This window comes from Brachycentrus maculatus, unplaced genomic scaffold (assembly GCF_059751285.1).
Source record: "Brachycentrus maculatus isolate JH-2025_06_01 unplaced genomic scaffold, ASM5975128v1 h1tg000349l, whole genome shotgun sequence".
NCBI classification, from domain to species: Eukaryota; Metazoa; Arthropoda; class Insecta; order Trichoptera; family Brachycentridae; genus Brachycentrus; species Brachycentrus maculatus.
Genome location: NW_028281098.1, coordinates 341,113 through 362,362, shown reverse-complemented (window position 1 = coordinate 362,362; position 21,250 = coordinate 341,113). Strand labels below are relative to the sequence as shown.

The 21,250-nt window shown below is 32.1% G+C and overlaps 1 protein-coding gene across 1 annotated transcript in view; it reads right to left on the bottom strand.

The window, feature by feature from the left end:
• Positions 1–17,282, bottom strand: part of LOC148303765 (uncharacterized) — a 107,240-nt gene extending 89,958 nt beyond the window's left edge. Inside the window, exons 1-2 of the mRNA XM_088269381.1 lie at positions 17,131–17,282; positions 5,866–5,976 (exon numbers count right to left, since the gene is read on the bottom strand). The gene's annotated coding sequence lies outside the window, so the exon portion shown is untranslated. The remainder of the gene's footprint in view (positions 1–5,865; positions 5,977–17,130) is intronic.
• Between the last annotated feature and the right edge of the window lie 3,968 nt (positions 17,283–21,250).

Sequence of the window (21,250 nt, the reverse complement as noted above, 5' to 3'; positions counted from 1 at the left end):
TAAACCTTCATGTCTCCCTTAGTTCCCTACAGATTTCAATAAGAATTTTATTAATAGTCTTGTGATTTTTCATGTTAATTTATTAGCCAATAATCCAACATCGTGACAAAAGCCTATCAACACTGCCTGGAAACGCACAAAGAACTACACAAGATCGCAAAAAACAGAAACACATCGAACAAATCCATACCTCTTTTGGTCAAAAGATCTTTGATTATTATGCAATAAAGTTGTACAACCTGCTTCGATTAACCATAAAGTCATTAAATAAATAAACTAATCATAAAAGAACTATTAATAAATGGATATACAACATTTTGAGTGTTGTAAATGAATAAACTGGTCAAATTATAAGCTAAAATAATAAAAATTAAAATGAAATTTTCTGGCGTTTCTCATGTATGTGATTATAATCCAGGATTCAGACCTCACATACTAATATAAGAGTTTCTGCTTAGTAAAAAGCTCCTTTTCATCTCACCAATAGATGTCTCTAGTGAAGTTCTAGTGATTCAAGAACAATGTTTCGAAATTGGTTCATATATCGCTCACTCCTTTCAAGAACGTCATAAATCAAAAATCGTCAATTTTCAGTTGTGCATGTTTTCGGAATGCCCAGAAAATGTACTGTATCCCAGCAAAAAAGGCATATTTTAAACTTAATATTTACCCGCTACAGGGCAGAAAGTGTTATTTTTGCATTTTAAAGAAAGGGTATTGTGTAATTATTTCTTCAAATATACTAAATATTTTTCAAATGGAAAAAAACCTTCAGGTTTTACCTAAAAGATCTATTACACAGTAAAAACTTCAATAAGTGGCTTGATATTTATTTTTAAAATATTGTATTATATTTTGAAACTTTAAAAACGTTCTCCTGAAAAATCAAGTTTTTTGATTTATGACGTTCTTGAAAGGAGTAAGCGGTATATAGAACCCCAAGAATTTGAGTAGCGTTTTTGTCAATAATGGGTAGAATTGGTGAATGTAACACTTGTGTAAAGTGATCACTTAAACCAGCCTATGACGGTCGTCAGCCCCGTAAATGCCCAGACTTCCATATTCTTCTTCATCTTTGATGAGATGTCAAAAGTAATAAATGGATAGTGGAAACGGATAGATCTGAATTAGATCGCGTCATTCGGCCATGTCGTATTTAATTGCATATCATAAACAATTTTCTTTCAAATAATTTTATAAATAAGTATTGTAAAATGCGGCCTTGATACGGGAAAACTCAGTGAGGGCACTGTATTGTAAATTTTAATTATGAGTACTATGAAAAATAAATAAATAAAGTATTGTTACACATATTGAATTTTCAACAATTAAATTAAAATATGCGATTTCTCCGTGAGAGTTGATGCTATGATTATATTATGGTCCTCAAAATTTGCAGCAGGGGTCGTCAACTATTCACCCAGAAAGGTTCAATGCCTATTTAGTTACAATGATTAATGAAAACACTTGTTTTATACCACTTGAGTTTTATTAAAGACTACATGTTTCAGAAGTTAAACTTCCATCATTCAGGTCTGTATAGTAACTGAATGATGAAAGTTTAACTTCTGAAACATGTAGTCTTTAATAAAACTCAAGTGGTACAAAACAAGTGTTTTCTTTAATCATATATTTAGTTATATTTCGTATATTAAAAGCATTGTTAACATTGTGGTATGGTAATATAACACTCTCCTTATCATTCATCGTTCACTTTGTGTAATACCACTTTTATAAACACTTATCCGTGACTACCGGTGATGGAATAATCATTCCATCATCGGGTCATTAAAATAAAATTGTTACTGTTTGACATTTCGATCACTCCTTTCAAGAACGTCATATAGCAAAAATCGTCAATTTTCAGTTGTGCATGTTTTCGGAATGCACAGAAAATGTACTGTATCCCAGCAAAAGGGCATATTTTTAACTTAATATTTACCCGCTACAGGGCAGAAAGTGTTGTTTTTGTATTTTGAAGAAAAGGTATTGGTTAATTATTTTTTAAATATACTAAATATTTTTCAAATGGAGAAACAAACATTCAGGTTTTACCTAAAAAGATCTGTTGCACAGTAAAAAGTTCAATAAGTGGCTTGATATTTATTTTCAATACATTGTTTTATATTTCTTAACTTTAAAAATGTTCTCCTGAAAAATCAAGTTTTTTGATTTATGACGTTCTTGAAAGGAGTGAGCGATTTGTACAAAAATAAAATTTTGAAAAGTGGGCTCGAAGTTCAATTTAGTTGGTCTTTGTCAAGGGCAATTCCGATCCCCGTCCAATCTCGTATATTCCGGAGCCAGGAGATCTGCCTCCTGCCCACACCTCGTGGACCCTCCACTAGGTGCAATAGCTCGTACTTGTCTCCTCTCAGCACATGCCCCAGATAGGACACCTGCCGGACCTTGATATCAGTCAGAAACTGTCTCCCTGCTCTTGCTCTTTGGAGCACATTCACGTTTCTGACCATATCGGAGAATAAAAGAGGCGTCGGAAGACCTCAAAAGAGATGGTCCGACGACATAGTCGCTGTGGGGGGTAGAACCCGACTGGAAATGGAAAGAAGGGGAAGAGATCTATATCTAGCAGTGGAGGAAAGAGGGCTCACGAAGATGATCATACCAGCTCTCGCGAGAGTTCCTTATGAACATTCCCGGATATAAAATCCAACACCAAGTGACTCCCAAATCAATTAGTTCTTGCGTCGAGTTGTTTTAAAGCTATCCGCAGGAGCGCGGAGGAATCTCTCCGGGCCGGATGTGGTCCACGGCCCGCTAATTACCCATCACTACTCCAGATCGCAATACGGAGCACAGAGCAGCGTGGGCGAGGCGGCGCGTGGGCGACCCGGTGGGAGTGTTGCAAAAATGGCGTTGCGCGAGGACCGGCTGAGCGCGGAGTGACGTCACGCCGAGGAGGCGGCCAAACCTGTCGCTAGAGACTCGTGGCCAAATAGAGACGGAGCCAAGGAAGTGTCCGAGACAAGAGTGGACGAAGAATCACGAGAAATCGATTGGGACATGGAGGAGGGCTGTCGAGCGACGAGCCGAAGGTTGTCGATGTGATCTGCTTACGGAGCACATGGCACTTCTTGGTGGACAGTGTTCAGGGCATGATTTCTCAAACGTTTTTGACACATGAACCATTTATCATTTTTCCCCCTTTGTCTGTTTTTTTAGATGGGAATTGCATTTATTAATTACATGGCTTATTATATACAAGATTTATAGATATTATTTTTTGACATCTCGTCAAAGATGAAGACGAATATGGAAGTCTGACGACCGTCATACGCTGGTTCAAGTCATCACTTTACACACGTGTAACATTCACCAATTCTACCCATTATTAACAACCACACTACTCAAATTCTTGGAAGTTCTTTATATGAACCAATTTTGAAACATTATTCTTGAATCACTAGAACTTCACTAGAGAAATCTATTGGTGAGATGAGAAAAATAAGATTTATAGATCATTAAGCGGATTTTTGGTTTTTCTTTCTAAATAAATATATTTTTATTTGAATCTGTGTTGGGAACAGTAGGGATAATCTAGTGTGGGCCAATATGGAACTTGTCAGCATTTGCTCATTGCTGGGAGGAAACCACGTTGCACTCCTCAGGAGAAGGCGGACTGTTGACTGTCATCAGCAGACCTTCCGTTCCACTAGAAGAGGGTTCGGCATTTTGTGTCCTAGCTTGAATTATGTTACCAATATCCTTCACTATTTAAACCACTGTCCGCGTAGTATTTTACAATACAAGTTTTTAAAGGAGTCATATGATAATAACATCATGATATAGTCCGAGAAGAATTGCCTAAATCTATAGGTGCTGAGATGAAAACAGATCCGCCTTTCTTGGTAGGCTGTTCAGCAGACCAATCATTCTCCTTAAAGGCAATACCGATAGCAAATTGGTTCTGACTCGGGAAGAACAAATGGTCTGTAATCTGTGTTGCCTGGCTCTAATATATCAGGATTATAAACTAATCAGTTTAGAAGCTTGAATTACATCATGAGCAAAGCAATTTTTCTTCTGACCCTCAAACTTGCGATACCAAGCATACCTAAAAGGAAGAGTGATGGATGCTGCAATGGGTAGTATCCATACTCCTTCATGTATTATAAAGATTATTATTAGCACTATATGCGTATTATATGTATACAACACATGCAAAACATCCGTCTCAGACGATGATTTGACCGTTTTTTTCAATAATTCGATTAGCTGAGCGAACCGCCTACCGTATTGTACTATTTTTATTATTATTGTCCAGTCAGCACTTAAAACGTGGAACACAATGAATTCATTAGATAAATTGAAATATAAACAGATGTTTTGAGTTTATAGTTATAAGAGATTGAACCGTTCAAATAGGTGCCATAGAAGGATGCTCAAAATGGCATGGGATGAAATTGAGATAATTCTCAATAAAGATGTTTTAAAACACACAAGAAAAGAAAAGACTAATTTAGGCCATTTCTAGCATGTTTTTCGCAGATACTTTGTAGCACATTTTATAAACTTTATAAAATAAAACAACTTTGTTTTAATAATAATAATAAAACCCTTATCCGCACCCCAATGGTGCATAGGCCACTGTGTCTTATAAACGCAGTGTTATCGTTTTACACATCATGATCGTTTTACACATGAAGGAAAGGTGATCAGCCCTCCGCTTCAGGTACCAGTCCATGGTAATATTGAATAAATATTACAGTGAAAAAATCACTTATATTTATTTTTACCCCCCTTGGGAATCGAACCCGGGACCTCCAGAACGGTAGCCGAGCGTGCTGACCATTACACTACGTAGTGTAATGGTCAGCACGCTTGGCTACCGTTCTGAAGGTCCCGGGTTCGATTCCCAAGGGGGGTAAAATAAATATAAGTGATTTTTTCACTGTCATATTTATTCAATATTACCCTGGACTGGTACCTAAAGCGGAGGGCTGATCACCTTTCCTTCATGTGTAAACGATCAAGATAACACTGCGTTTATATGACGCAGTGCCCTATGCACCATTGGGGTGCGGATAAGGGTTATACCACTTATACCAACCTACATGGACTACGACATGAACTACATACTTCACTTAGCTTCTGCTTTTAAGTTTTTATTTAAATTATTAACTGATTTTAACGCACCATTCACTCTGTTCCCGGCATTCAGTCTCCTTCTCTATATTCTGTATATCGTTATCAATCTATGTTTTATTGATTTTTGTTATACATATAAATAAATAGTTTAAAACAAAAATTGTCATGAACATATTACTAGAAATAAGGATAAAATAAGACTGCCATTGTTGAAAAAACTGAGTCGCAAAATTGTTTGATGTATAAGGGTTTAAAAATATATGATGAGATGCCTGAATCTATGAAGAATGAAAAGAGTCTGAAAGAATTTAAAAATAAATGTTTTGTTTGCTGTAAGAAGATGTAAATATATATTTAGATTATGTAAATTAAGTGTAAATAATAGTTTATATTACTTGTAATATAAGCTAAGCTAACTTAAAAAAAAAAAAATTAAACAAAAAAAATTTTACTTGTAACCCTTATCCGCACCTAATGGTGCATAGGGCACTGCATCAAATGAACGCAGTGTTATCTTGATCATTACCAACATGAAGGCAGGGTGATCACTCTTGCGCTTCAGGAACCAGTCCAGGGTAATATTAAATAAATATTACAGTGTTAAATCACTAATATTTATTTTCACCCCCCCCCTGGGAATCGAACCCGGGACCTCCAGCACGGTAGCTAAACACGCTGACCATTACACCACGGAGGCGGACAAATAAATAATAAAAACATATGAATCTTAATCTAAAAAGATTCTTTAAATCTTACCTTTAGATTTTTCAAAACAATTTTTTACTCACTAAAGTATTTTAATAAATTTAGAAATCACAACAATTGAAAACACTCAACAAAGATTCGTATCACTTGTCCCGGCTTGAACTGAAAAAGAAAGAAAAAAATACAATCAATATTTTATTTAATGTTTCAAAAACTTTGCTCACGAAATATGAGTTTGTCTCCACTAATTACATTAATATTTTTTTATATCAACAAAGATAAAGAAAAATGTCTAAATCTGGGTATTTAAAGGGCTTATAACCTGTCATAGGCTGGTCCAAGGATGACTTTATAGACGATTATTTATTGTACTCAATTTTCAATGTATATTCACATATCGCTCACTCCTTTCAAGAACGTCATAAATAAAAAATCGTGAGTTTTCAGTTGTACATGTTTTCAGAATGCACAGAAAAAGTACTACATTCCAGCAAAAGAGGCATATTTTTAACTTAATATTTACCCGCTACAGGGCAGAAAGTGTTGTTTTTGCATTTTGAAAAAAAGGTGTTGTTTAAGTATTTTTTAAAATAAACAAAATATTTTTCAAATGGAGAAAATACCTTCAGGTTTTACTTAAAAAGATCTGTTGCACAGTAAAAAGTTCAGTAAGTGGCTTGATATTTATTTTTAATACATTGTATTATATTTATAAACTTTAAAAACGTTCTCCTGAAAAATCAAGTTTTTTGATTTATGACGTTCTTGAAAGGAGTGAGCGATATGTCACAATTAAGGTGCTTTGTTTCCAAGATGATTTGAGAACCAAGAACGGTTAATTTTACACGTAAAAAATGATCACTTAAAGCAGCCTATATAAACAATAGATGTTTCATCTCAAGTTGAGACACCTTTAATATTGATATATCATCCGTAGGGTGAATATGACAGTGTTTGTTTGAATAAATAATAATAAATCGTTAATGAATTTGCTCGTTATAACCGTTACTCGTCAAATCCGAGAAAAGGTATTTTTTTAAATAAACATACCTATCACACGAAGTTCGTTATCTGGAATGGTCACATAACACAATATGTTGCAATTGAAACAAAATTCAAACAATTCACCCATTACACACATCGCTCACTCCTTTCAAGGACGTCATAAATAAAAAAATCGTCAATTTTCAGTTGTGCATATTTTCGAAATGCCCAGAAAATGTACTATATCCCAGCAAAAGCGGCATAATTTTAACTTAATATTTACCCGTTACAGGGCAGTAAGTGTTGTTTTTGCATTTTGAAGAAAAGGTATTGTTTAATAATTTTTTTATATAAACTAAATATTTTTCAAATGGAGAAAAACCTTCAGGTTTTACTTAAAAAGATCTGTTGCATAGTAAAAAGTTCAGTAAGTTGCTTGATATTTATTTTTAATACATTGTACTATATTTTTTAACTTAAAAAACGTTCTCCTGAAAAATCAAGTTTTTTGATTTATGACGTTCTTGAAAGGAGTGAGCGACATGCCATATTTTTCTGTCAATGCAGTTTTCCTATAAAATTTGGAAAATCCTGTGCTTCTTTGAGTACAAAACCATTTTAGCAGTTTCACCAAAATTCGTACGATCGCATTTTTTCGAGATGTTCTTTTTAAATGCAGATAAAATATAGATACATAGTCATAAATTGTTGATTTAAAAGAGGTTAGGAGTCAAGTCACATATTTGAACGGGTAGAATTTCAAGGATAAGTTAGGTTGCGGGATTTTTTCTTGATAATGTGGGCGCTGGAGGTATCTCTCAAGCATAATTAAATGATGTTCTGTTCCATCAGGTATACTAATATCAGCAATACGGTGTGATGGATAGCGACCATCGACTTCACTATACACGGCTTACTGTATTTAAACTACACCAACGCCCAAATGTTCAGGACTCTTTTGAAAAATATTTTAAAAAAAATGGCACGGCAAGGCAAGTGAATCAGACGAAAAAGTGAAACGTTCAAGTATACGTGTGTGTATGTGTGTCTATGTGTGTATGTGTGTGTATGTGTGTATGGAATAACTTATGACATATATCGCTCATTCCTTTCAAGAACGCCATAAATAAAAAAACTGATTTTTCATGAGAACGTTTTTAAAGTTTAAAAATATAATACAATGTATTAAAAATAAATATCAAGCAAATTATTGAACTTTTTAATGTGCAACAGATCTTTTTAGGTAAAACCTGAAGGTTTTTTCTCCATTTGAAAAATATTTAATTTATTTAAAAAAAATAATAAAACAATACCTTTTCTTCAAAATGCAAAAAACAACACTTTCTGACCTGTAGCGGGAAAATATTAAGTTTAAAATGTGCCTCTTTTGCTGGGATATAGTACATTTTCTGGGCTTTCCAAAAACATGCACAACTGAAAATTTACGATTTTTTATTTATGACGTTCTTGAAAGAAGCGATATGTTTTATGTAATATATGTAGCTACATAAATATAGATATATTTATATTTATATGTATATATATATATATATATATATATATATATATATATATATATATATATATATATATATATATATATATATATATATATATATATATATATATATATATGTATATACATATATATATATATATATATATAATATATATATATATATATATATATATATATATATATATTTATATATATATATATAAATATATATATATATATATATATATATATATATATATATATATATATATATATATATATATATATATATATATATATATATATATATATATATATATATATATATATATATATATAAATATATATATGTTTCAACAAAGTATTATCGAAATGCATACATGAATTTTGATGTATTTACAACATATTGAGTGCGTTCAAATACTTGTTCACAAATCTGTGTTATGACATTTCTACATAGATGAATATGAAAGTCTGAGTGTTTACAGGGCTTATTACTTGTCATAGTGAGTGTTTACAGGGCTTATTACTTGTCATAGGCTGGGTAAGTGATCACTTTTCACACGTGCAATATTCGCAATACCACCCATGATTGACAACTACACTACCCAATGTTTTGGCACTCCTACATATATCATCAATAAAAAGCATACATCATCAAAAAAGATTCAATATAAAATTTAATACTGACAAAATCTAGTCTTCAACCAGATCAGATGATCTCATCGACGCTGTGTTCTATCGTTATTTAAAAAAAATGATTATGTGAAATTCCGAATTATAATATGAAAATGGTGCTTTATATGTGGCCAGTAGTGTATTTACATTTTTTACTATGGACCCGTAATTTTATGAAGATGAATGTAGGAAGAGAGGTAGGTAGATAGATTATATATTGTAGTATATTAGCAAAACGGAAATTCCTTGAAGCCGCAATAAACACACCCCGACGTATTTTTTTACTATTTTTATTTCTCATAAAACCATTAAGATGCAATAAAAATTACTTGGTAAAACATGCAATGATATACGCTGAATTTTCAGATAAAATATTTTTTATTACCTTTACACAGCAAATATAATTTCATTAATTGATTTGGCAGTCACTTTGCGGTAATATCTATCCATTTTCATTTAATATTCATTTTAGTGCCTATTTGGATATTGCATGTGCGTAACTTAAATTTGAGGAGAGCGTTACATTTTGGAACTATTTAAAATTTGCATTTTCGAAACTTAAATTCGAGGAGAGTGTTACATTTTGGAACTATTTGAATTTTGCATGTTCGAAACTTAAATTCAAGAAGAGTTTCACATTTTGGAACTATTTAAATTTTGTATGCTCGAAACTTAAATTCAAGGAGAGTGTTTAATTTTGGAACTATTTAAATGTTGCATGCTCGAAACTTAAATTCAAGGAGAGTGTTACATTTTGAAATTTATTTTAATTTCGCACGTTCGAAACTTAAATTCAAGGAGAGTGTTACATTTTGGAACTATTTGAATTTTGCATGTTCGAAACTTAAATTCAAGAAGAGTTTCACATTTTGGAACTATTTAAATTTTGTATGCTCGAAACTTAAATTCAAGGAGAGTGTTTAATTTTGGAACTATTTAAATGTTGCATGCTCGAAACTTAAATTCAAGGAGAGTGTTAAATTTTGGAACTATTTAAAATTTGCATGCTCGAAACTTAAATTCAAGGAGAGTGTTACATTTTGGAACTATTTGAATTTTGCATGTTCGAAACTTAAATTCAAGAAGAGTTTCACATTTTGGAACTATTTAAATTTTGTATGCTCGAAACTTAAATTCAAGGAGAGTGTTTAATTTTGGAACTATTTAAATGTTGCATGCTCGAAACTTAAATTCAAGGAGAGTGTTACATTTTCAAACTATTTGAATTTTGCATGTTTGAAGTATATTTTTTTATTATTATTTATTTTGCAGTCGTCCACTGAAAGGATGTTTCTGGCAGTGTCAAGTATTATTTTTATTTACAAACAAAAAAATAATAGAAAATAATAAAAAAATCAATACAAAATTTCATAGTTTAAGGAGAAATAAACATAAATTTAAGGAGAGTGTTACATTTTGGAACTACTTGAATTTTGCAAGCTCGAAACATAAAAATCGGTAAACTTACATTTCGGAGCATATTTTAATTTTGCAAGTTAGAATCTTGAAATCCGGAAAACTTACAGTTTGGAACATAAAATCTGATAAACTTAGATATTGTCGTCACTTAGTTAAATTTCGCGATATATGCGATGAAACGATAATATATTACGAGCACTAACGTTTCGACATGTGCTAATATAAAATTAACACGTCCGAAAAGGAATATCTTAACAACCTTTATTTCGGAACGTTAAAGTACCTAGGTACATCCATACCTCCTATAACGGCCCTCTTCAATTAAGGCAGGTTTTTGATTTACGCCCTAAAACGTTTCGCTATAACGGTAAAAAAAAAATTTTCGATGTCGATATATCTACAACATTTTGAGTGTGTCCAAATAGATCCAAATCCAAATCAAATAGATCCAAATCTCACCAATAGATGTCTCTAGTGAAGTTCTAGTGATTCAAGAACAAGGTTTCTAAATTGGTTCATATATACAGAACTTCCAAGAATTTGAGTAGTGTGGTTGTCAATAATGGGTAGAATTGGTGAATGTTACACGTGTGTAAAGTGATTACTTAAACCAGCCCATGACGGTCGTCAGCCCCGTAAATGCCAGACTTACATATTCTTCTTCATCTTTGATGAGATGTAAAAAAATAATATCGATATATCTACATGCTGCCAATCTTGCGCAAGCGCAATCTCGATGCACACTCTTTTCGAAAAATGATGAGGACAGTGATCTGCAGGTTACCATTTCTTCATCGTCTTCAGATTAAAGCCATTTAAAAAAAATATATATATGTATACATACAAATATTTTATGTAACATGAAGTTGTTTCATTTTTGTTCATAGATTATTGTTGTTTTTGGAATCTGTTATTATTTTATGCACAAATGTGTGTACAATACTTGTTATGTATGTTTTTTTCATTAAAAATGAAATAAAAATATAAATTAATTTTGAATGACAAACCATGTTACATATTTAACTAATTTGGAACCGATCCCATGGAATTTGTATGAATTTGTATTAGTACACAGTGAAACCTCTATCTGTCGTTTTAAAGGGACCTATTAAAATAAACTATGAATGCGGGAAAACAATGAATGCCGGATTAAGAGGTCAATACGCAAATAGATACGACCGAGTAAAGATACCGTCCTCCCAATCTGCATAACTATTCGTAGGCTAAAATTCTAAGAAGAATACATGTTTCGGATGCAAATGTATTTATTTAAAAAAAATACAAACCTGAAAAGAATTTCAAAAAATTCTTTTGTTTTTTAACTGTTTTATTTTCGTAAGTCAATAGTATATTTTCGGCTTTGCAAATAGTATTTTTTTCAGCATCGGTTATTGAATGTGCGTTGTAGAAAGTTTTCTTTCAAAGAGTGTGCACGCTTCTGGAAATTCAGGTACAGGCAGCGGCTCCTTTTCATCAATATTGACCTCTCCTGCTATCGGTTATACACGCTTTCGATAGTTTATATCCCATACGTTGCCGTTGAATGTAAGAAAATTGGAAATAATGTAAAAAAAACTGACAAAATGTATCAAATATGCAGCTTAATTCGGACGATAAATGCGGTAAATGGTGATAGAGAAACGATCGATGCGGTTTAGTTTAGTATGAAATTAAGTCGGGATAGACGAAATAAACGACACATCCGGAAAAACGATTATTCGAGGAACGATAGATAGAGGTTTCACTGTAATTTCTTATACGGCTTTTCGCTTTGCGGCCATGTTTCGTGGAAAATATCTAGGCCGTAAATCGAGGTATTAGACGCTAAAAAAAACGTAATACAATTCGTTTGGTCTTTAGATCCTATGTTATATTCGGACTTCTGTGCTTCTACAACATTAAAGCATAAATCATACTGCATAGTATACTATCTGCATACACACATATGGTAGAACAAAATACGTTAATATGCCCTCCGGCGTATAAGTAAAGTGGTCCAGTGTATCGAGGCGATGACGCAATTCCTGTTTGGTCATCTTTATATCCAAAGAGATTGCAACAAAAGCGAGACAACCATTTTACAAAACCAGTTTGTTAAATAATTATACATAAATATCAAATTCTAAACTGGTAAATTTTGATCAACAGGGGCTGGTATTTCATACGGACGATAAAGCTACAGCTTTCTAGTGTAGATAACTTTATTTATATGTGGTTGGAAATGATAGTAGAGGAAGACCGAGGAAAATTTGGCTGGTTAAGTGAGTTAAATATTTCATTGCGATAAGTCAAATAAATATAAGTGATTTTTTAACTGTAATATTTATTCAATATCACCCTGGACTGGTACCTGAAGCGGATGGCTGATCACCTTTCCTTCATGTGTTAACGATCAAGATAACACTGCGTTTATATGCAGTGCCCTATGCACCATTGGGGTGCGGATAAGGGTTTGATGATGTGCGAGGAGATGCATGAATGTGGAACAGGCGAAGTATGTTTGCAAAGACAATGTGGTGTGTGTTGCGTTCTGTTCTCTCTGACTACCTCTGCGGGCAAAAGACGTGACGGTTAGCTAGTCCCTTCTCAATGAATTTCTTCATCTTTGTTGAGATATCAATGACGATGTAAATAACATTTAAGAATATTAAAAATACGAGTATGAAACTATAAGAAAGAGTTTTAACGAACGGGTAAGAAAGAAACATACGAGCATATCTGGCAAGAGCCTACAAGATATCGCTCACTCCTTTAAAGAACGTCATAATATATCAAAAAGCTTGATTTTTCAGGAGATCGTTTTTAAATTTTAAAAATATAATAAAATGTATTAAAAATAAATATCAAGCCAGTTATTGAACTTTTTACTGTGCAACAGATCTTTGTAGGTAAAACCTGAATGTAGCGGGTAAATATTAAGTTAAAAATATGCCGCTTTCGCTGGGATATAGTACATTTTCTTGGCATTCCGAAAACACAACTGAAAATTGACTTTTGAATTGATTTTCGATATATGACGTTGTTAAATGGAGTGAGGGATGTGTGTATGACACACACGGTGTTTTAAAATGATACGAAATGCATCGAAACACGTGTTACAGTAGATTTTAAGAAATAGTGGTATTTACTAAATAAAACCTAAATTTTAAAATACTATTCAACTTTATTCTAAACCTTGAGTTAAAGTATCCAAGCCCCTAAAGTTCATATGGTATATACATTTTATAAAATATAATTAGAAAAAGCATTAAAAAATGTAATTAATAAAAATGAATTGTCAAATACTATTGAGTCATATTACGCGTAGTGAGGCTACTCAAAGTAGAATTTTTCCATTCTAGCATATAAAGTATATAGGTGAGTCTACATCTGTATCAACATACCAAAAAATTAGCATTATTTATATTGACATTACATTATCGTCGCTTCAAATAGAAAAACCAGTAACTCCAAAATAATTCAATTAAATTTGTCAATCATTGATATCTGGGCAATGATAATAATAACAACATAACACCTACTCTAGGCAACTAGAAACTGCTGAAATACGAATGCTTAGATGCTCAGCTGGAGTGTCCCTTAGAGACAAAATAAAGAGTACAGCATTCGTGGAAGCCTGGCTGTAACAGGCATCAATAGCAAGGTAGAGGAAAGGCACTTGAGATGGTATGGACACATCGCTCACTCCTTTCAAGAACGTCATAAATCAAAAAACTTGATTTTTCAGGAGAACGTTTTTAAAGTTTAAAAAATATAACACAATGTATTGAAAATAAATATCAAGCCACTTATTCAACTTTTTACTGCGCAACAGATCTTTTTAGGTAAAACCTGAAGGTTTTTTCTCCATTTGAAAAATATTTAGTAAATTTAAAAATAATAATTAAACAATACTTTTTCTTCAAAATGCAAAAACAACATTTTCTGCCCTGTAGCGGGTAAATATTAAGTTAAAAATGTGCCTCTTTTTCTGGGAAATAGTACATTTTTTGGGCATTCCGAAAACATGCACAACTCAAAATTGACGATTTTTTTATTTCTGACGTTTTTGAAAGGAGTGAGCGACATAGGACGCAGAGAATCTGATCATATTGTGAACCAGGCGATCGCCATGGATCTTCCTCGAAAGACATCTAGAGGAAGACCAAAATATTCATGGATGCTGCAGGAAAATAACAAGATTCGAAGGCATGGCCTAGGTGACGTTGTATATGATAGAAGGACCTACGACCTGAGGACGAGGAGAGCTGACCCCAACAGTCTACAAAGACGATAAGTTGGGATGGAGCCAGGAAGAAGAAACATTATAATTGATATCTCGACAAAAGAAAAAGGCATTGAGAAGAAATAAGAAACATGGTATATTGAGATGTGAATATAGAAGTCTAAGGTTAGCGCATATGGCTACCGTCATGGTGATCCCAGGTTCAACTCCTAGGGGGATCAAAATACATAAATCTTAGTGATTTTTCACCGCAATATTTATATAACTAACCTTCCCGCAGAGGTAGGCAGAGAGAATAGAACTCCACAGGACTCAATCTTTGCAAACATTCTTCGCCTCTTCTACATTTATACATCTCCTTATATACACTCGCTGATTATTCTCACTCCTGACCTGACCGCTTTCAAGTATTTGACATACTATGCCAAGTTTTTCTCGGTCTTTCTCTGTTCCTATTTCCGAGTAAATTCGCCTCATAAATTTGTTTTATTGTTATTTTTTTCAGTCATTCGATTCACATACCCAAACCTGGACCAGATCAATTAGAACCTCAAATCTGTTGTCACGTAATCGGAGGGCATGTATGACTAGATGTATTGATGTGAAGGAAGCCAGGTGTGTACGTCAGGACAGAAGAATGTGGCGTTCCATCCTCTCTGCATTATAGTAGTAGTAATAACAATAGAAACAGTTGATTTAAAAAATTAATTAATTAATTAAAATAAATAACCCGCAAAGGCTCTACTTTTAGAGGCTTGTCTGCAGATAGGATCTTAAGGATAGGGTAGGTAAATATGAAAAATACATCACAAATACCCAGACCAATTGAAAATAAATATTTAAAAAAATATTTTGCACATGGCGGGAAGCAAACCGGCGACGACAGTTTCGCAGTCGAGCGTCTACCCAACAACGCCACGGCGCCCGTCAATAAGTGTCCTAATTTCATATTATATTTACACATGAAACTATGATGTCCATAACTGGGAACGTGTCAATAATATCTGGGTACCCTAATACCCTAATTGTATAGACAACGTAGTATCATGTAGAAGGTTCAATTATTAATTTGTTTTTTACATTTCTGTACAGATAATGTATGCAAAACATATTTACTAAGCAGATTAAATATTGCAAACACTTAAAACAGCTTTTTTCAGATATTTTCAAGGTTATGCTTAAAGTATATTGGGTCTAAAAGACGAAGAAAACGTAATTATATTTGCGAGGACTACCATTTTTCTCAACGGAGTTAGAAGGTTTTCTAATTCGAGTGACTACAGACAAAAAAAACATACACATAACTCCATTATTTTACGATGTATGTAGCAAAAACGATCATGTAACATTCTTGTTGCAGTCACATTTCAATGAAATCCTTTTAAGTTGTCTAAAGTAAGTGCTAAAAGCATATTAGGTATAAAAGACGAAAAAACGTAATTATATTTGCGAGGACTACCATAATTCTCACGGAGTTAGAAGGTTTTCTAATTCGAGTGACTACAGACAAAAAAAACATACACATAACTCCATTATTTTACGATATATGTAGCAAAAACGATCATGTAACATTCTTGTTACAGTCACATTTCAATACAATCCTTTAAAGTTGTCTAAAGTAAATGCTAAAAGCATATTGAGTATAAAAGACGAAGAAAACGTAATTATATTTGCGAGGACTACCATAATTCTCACGGAGTTAGAAGGTTTTCTAATTCGAGTGACTACAGACAAAAAAAGATACACATAACACTATTATTTTACGATGTATGTAGCAAAAACGGTCATGTAACATTCTTGTTACAGTCACATTTCAATAAAATCCTTTAAAGTTGTCTAAAGTAAATGCTAAAAGCATATTGAGTATAAAAGACGAAGAAAACGTAATTATATTTGCGAGGACTACCATAATTCTCACGGAGTTAGAAGGTTTACTAATTCGAGTGACTACAGACAGAAAAACATACACATAACTTCATTATTTTGCGATATCACTCACTCCTTTAACAACGTCATATATCAAAAAACTTGATTTTTCAAATAAAAGTTTTAAAATATAATAAAATGTATTAAAGATAAATATCAAGCCACTAATTGAACTTTTTACTGTGCAACAGATCTTTTTAGGTAAAACCTGAATGTTTTTTCTCCATTAGAAAAATATTGAGTATATTAAAAAAAAATAATTAAACAATACCTTTTCTTCAAAATGCAAAAACTACACTTTCTGCTCTGTAGCGGGTAAATATTAAGTCAAAAATATGCTGCCTTTGCTGGTATACAGTACATTTTCTGGGCATTCGAATCATGCACAACTGAAAATTGACGATTTTTGATATATGACGTTGTTGAAAGGAGTTAGCGATATATGTAACAAAAACGATCATGTAACATTCTTGTTACAGTCACATTTCAATAAAATCCTTTGAAGTTGCCTAAAGTAAACATCCACAGATTTGTTGATCGAAAGAAAACAATAAAATTGAATAATATCATGAAAATATATACACACCAATTAAACTCAACAGGTTTACACAATCGTCACTTCAAATCGATACTTTTTCACAAAACTAAACGCGATATTTGAGGATTTTTATTTATTTTTGTGATTTGTTTTTTTAAACCGGACGCACGACCCACCCCGGCGGAATTATGAAACCAACTGAATCGAAAGAGAATGAACGAAGGTCTTTTGACGATATAGCGATCAATCTTGAAACAATATAAATGCATTCATCAAAAGTAGCAGATCATTACAAAAAATGAGAGATAATTTTATTAAGTTGCTAATACATTTTTACTTAAATGTTTTCGGCTAAACTGATTTTTTGAATACGCCAAAACAGACCTCATAAAGAGTGAATCGGCTTAGGATTTGGATCAAAACTCGTGAAAATGTAATCTAGTTTTACGGCAACTCATCAAAAAGTTTTACAATTTTACGACTGTTATTTAAAAGTATTTTTTAATGCTTTATTTCTTTTTATAAAACGCTTTATTTGCTTAGTTAACGAGGTGCTATTTAATTATTTACAGCTAAACCTTTTAGGTGAACATAGTGCCAACAGGTTGTCGTGAAATTGATCTGGCTCGAAGGAAAAAGGTTCTAGTATTATACTATTAATTACGATACATTAATTTACTGTTATTGACACTTTTTACAAAGTGGAAGATAAATTATTTTACGTTTGGAGCGAATTGTAATTTCATACATTTGCTTTTTAGCTTTATAAAATCGACGAGGAATTTGTTGAAAAAATATTAACTTTTTTAAACTTATAATATTATATTTTTAATATTTAAAGCATTTTCTTTGTGGTTAATGATTTTTATTTTTATATATATACGTTTGTTTTTATATATATTTTTGTCCGCCTCCGTAGTGTAATGGTCAGCATGCTCGGCTACCGTTCTGGAGGTCCCGGGTTCGATTCCCAGGGGGGTTTAACTAAATATAAGTGATTTTTTCACTCTAATATTTATTCAATATTACACTGGACTGGTACCTGAAGTGGAGGGCTGATCACCTTTCCTTCATGTGTAATCGATCGAGATAACACTGCGTTTATATGAAGCAGTGCCCTATGCACCAGTAAGGGATTTATTATTATTATTATATATATACGAGTAAATATATGTTTTTTTTACAAAAATGTTAGTAATATTAGTATATACACACTCACCAATATATTCTACTAAATAAAAATGTAAACCCACAACAATTTGAGTGTGTCCAAATACTTGTTTACAAATCTAGGATTTCTTTTGTTTTTTTTGTTGACATGTCAACATAGACAAAGAAAAATACATATTTGAACACACTCAAAATGTTTTATTTAAAAATAACTGGTGAAATTATAAGCTGCATAAAAATTAAAAATCTTATTTTCAGGCGTTTCCCAGTACGTGAATATAATACGGGTTCGAATATTGCATACATCCAAATAATAGGGTGTCTGCTAAATAATAGCTTTCTCTATCCAACATAGATGACTATTGTGAACTCATATGTCATGAGATTGATCATATATCTAGGAGTTACAAAGAATTGAGTAATGTGGTTGTCAATCTGTACCCTATAAGCTTAAAATTGATATAAACGCAACCTATTTCGTTATAGTCGGTATATCAACGGCCACGCTTTGTACAAAGTACATCAGAGTCGATATATCGATTCTCAGGACATTAAAGGTTATACAAAAAAGTATCATTTTAGTAAAAAAAATGCGATAATTGATTGCTCAATGACAGATCGAATACGCGATACATATCTAAATGGATACGTTTTTTAAATATTAAAAAAAAATCTGTATTCTTTGTCCACAAATAGTCAAATATGGCGTGTTTGATAATAGGAATGAAATTGTGGTAGAGTGAGGCTCGAACCTTTGACTCAAAGTCCGCGACACTAAGCACGGGACCACAATCCTACTGTTTAATAATAGTAAAAAAAATCATTTAAGTACCTTCATTAAATTGATTTTTTTAAATATATAATGGTATTATGCAATTAAACGCCTTGTAATAGGCAATCTGCAAAGCTTGTATTTTTTTTATAAATTTATTAATACTATTGTGGTTGTACCTGGCCAAGCGTTGCTGTGGCCCAGTCTGGATAAATGGAAAAGAAATTAATAAAACATGCATTTCAAATTTGTTTACTTTAAAATACTTGCTGGTTTACAGTAATTAAGCAGGTGTCAAGAAACGTGCTGTCTGCCTTGAGCAATGTTTATGGTATATAGTATTCCCTGTGTTGTAGTTACTTTCAACAGATGGCGCTGCCATTGCAGCTATAACATTATTTTCAAATGCTATGCGATGTTGTGAAAATCTCAACACGATGTTGTGTCTTAATTTCAAAGCAGTATAATTTTGGAAGATGTTTATATATATAAATATATATATATATATATATATATATATATATATATATATATATATATATATATATATATATATATATATATATATATATATATATATATATATATATATATATATATATATATATATATATATATATATATATATATATATATATATATATATATATATATCTTCATTTCTTTATTAAGAAAAAGAAGAAGAAAAATACGAGTTGAAGTGTATACTTGTATAACACTCCTGATATATACATAATTCATCGTTCACGCTGTGAATGAACGCTATTTTCATAAAATATTACATAAAAACTGTTCTTCACGACTACCGATTTCGGAATAACCATTTACCATTCTTTCCCCACTTATACGGTCCACCTGCCCAAACCATCTCAACACACCTTTCTTAATTTATTAATAATGCTATCTCAGCCTAGCATTATTTTCTTATTTCACCATTGCAACATCTACCATACATGGTTTTGCCGCACTGAGAGATCGCATCTAGTCTACTTCCATCCTCCTTTTGCCAACTCCATGCTTGACTTCCATACATTATGTTGGTACTAGGACTCCATTATATCGCTCAATCCTTTCAAGAACGTCATAAATCAAAAAAACTTGATTTTTCAGAGAACGTTTTTAAAGTTAAAAAATATAATACAATGCATTAAAAATAAATATCAAGCCACTTATTGAAATTTTTACTGTGCAACAGATCTTGTTAGGTAAAACCTGGAGGTTATTTCTTTATTTGAAAATTTTTAGTTTATTTAAAAAAATAATTAAACAATACATTTTCTTCAAAATGTGAAAACAACACTTTCTTCCCTGTGGCGGGTAAATATTAAGTTAAAAATATGCCTATTTTGCTGGGATGTAGTACATTTTTTGGGCATTCCGAAAACATGCACAGCTGAAAATTTATGATTTTTGATTTATGACGTTCTTGAAAGGAGTGAGCGATATACTGTCAATTTAGTTTTCGACAAGATATTTAGTGCACAATGTTTTCTTTTAACATTGAAATACTTCAATCAATAATTTACGATCAACTTACACGTCAAAAATAAATTTATGTTTCAAAACAAATGTGTCGCCTAATTTCAAAATCCGCCAGATCCAATTTAAAAAGATTTAAAAATAAATGCTCTATCGGAATGCCAATCGTGGGTTTTATTGCTTAAAAATATTTATATACTTGAAAACCCTACTAAAAAAATACTTTAAAAAAGCGTTGTATCTCAAATTTCGCTATATTCATGAAACTTGCCCTCTGACCCATATCGGCCAATCAGAGAACGGGGATAGGTCAAAAATTAAGATGACGTCATTATCAGTTTGCGTCTCATGTTTTTTTTTAATACTGATTTTTTTTTTAAAAAATGGGAAAATTCTCTATTTCACAAATTTAATGTAATGATAGACAAATCTTTGAAACAAAAATGTTACTTGGAGAATTTTGCATTTTTTGTAAAATCGACTTACATGGATCTGGCAGATTTTGAAAGTAGGCGACACAAATATGTAATAACGAGAATGTATAGTAAAGGCTCGTTCTGGCTCTATTCTTCAAAACGATTGCTGTTTACAATTAATTGAAAGAGTAAGAAAATGCAACCATGTTTTGCAACATGTGTTTTCTTAATTTTTATGTTTTCACTCTTGTACGATATTTCATTATCTCATCAAATTTCTCCATAGATATCGAGTGTAAGATGGGGGTAGGCAGAGGGAATAGAACGCCCA